Below are 1031 nucleotides of genomic sequence, written 5' to 3'. Positions count from 1 at the left end.
GGGCTGCATAGCCACAGACCAGTCAAAATACACAGTACATTGCAGTTCATCCTGTGTGGGGCTGCATAGCCACAGACCAGTCAGGGTGTCCATGCTGACCCGTGTCTGAGCTTCAGGCCAGGACCACAGAGCAATGAAACAAGGTGGTCTGGTCTGATGAACCGCGTTTTCTTCTGCATCACGTGGGTGGCCAAGTGCGTGTACGTTGCTTACCTGAGGAGCACCTGGCACCAGGGTGCAATATGGGAAGAAGGCAAGCCAGCAGAGGCAGTGTGATGCTTTGTGCAATGTTCTGCTGGGAAACCTTGGGTCCTGCAATTCATGTGGATATTACGTTGAAATGTACTACCTAGCAAAGAACTGTTGCAGACAATGTAGAACCTTTAATGGAAATGGTATTCCCTGATGGGTGTGGCTTCTTTCAGCAGGATGATTCTCCCTGCCACAAAGCAAAATAGTCCAGGAATGGTTTGAGGAGCACAACAACGAGTTTGAGGTGTTGAATTAGCCTCCAAGTTCCCCAGAGCTCAATTTCCCCAATCGAGCATCTATTGGGGAAATAAATAAAGACTGATAATGACTGAACAAAAAACTTATGTACATGGATGCCCACCTCACAATTAACAGGACTTATAGGCTCTGTTGCTAACATATTTTTGCAGCTATAACAGGACACCTTCAGGGATCTAGTGGACTCCAGTTCAAGGTCGATGGGTCGGAGTCGTTTGGGCAGCAAAAGGAGGATAAACACAATATTAGACAGATGGTCATAATGTTATACCTGATTGGTGTATATACATTGTGGCAATATCTAACACAGAAAACATCATCTGAGATGATAATGTCAACTACTAGATCAGTCACAAAATATGACTCATGACCATCCAAGTAGAGGTCTGCATTCCCGCGGCTGTCCCGCGGGAGCCGCGGGACCCGACCAGATTTCTTGCGGCGCGGGAATAAATTTCCAAATAAAATGCGGTAGCGGTCGGTAACTCTGGTGTAATTTGAACGGGAGCGCGCGGTCTGAA

General features: G+C 47.1%; 1 protein-coding gene across 1 annotated transcript in view; it reads right to left on the bottom strand.

Annotated features, from left to right (window-relative positions):
- Positions 1–1031, bottom strand: part of trpm2 (transient receptor potential cation channel, subfamily M, member 2) — a 26178-nt gene that overhangs the window by 16579 nt on the left and 8568 nt on the right. The gene's annotated exons all lie outside the window — the stretch shown is intronic.

The sequence above is a fragment of the Pundamilia nyererei genome, unplaced genomic scaffold, assembly GCF_000239375.1.
Source record: "Pundamilia nyererei isolate P.nyererei 1_Seehausen unplaced genomic scaffold, PunNye1.0 scaffold00009, whole genome shotgun sequence".
Lineage (NCBI taxonomy): Eukaryota > Metazoa > Chordata > Actinopteri > Cichliformes > Cichlidae > Pundamilia > Pundamilia nyererei.
This window is presented reverse-complemented; position numbering and strand designations above follow the sequence as displayed.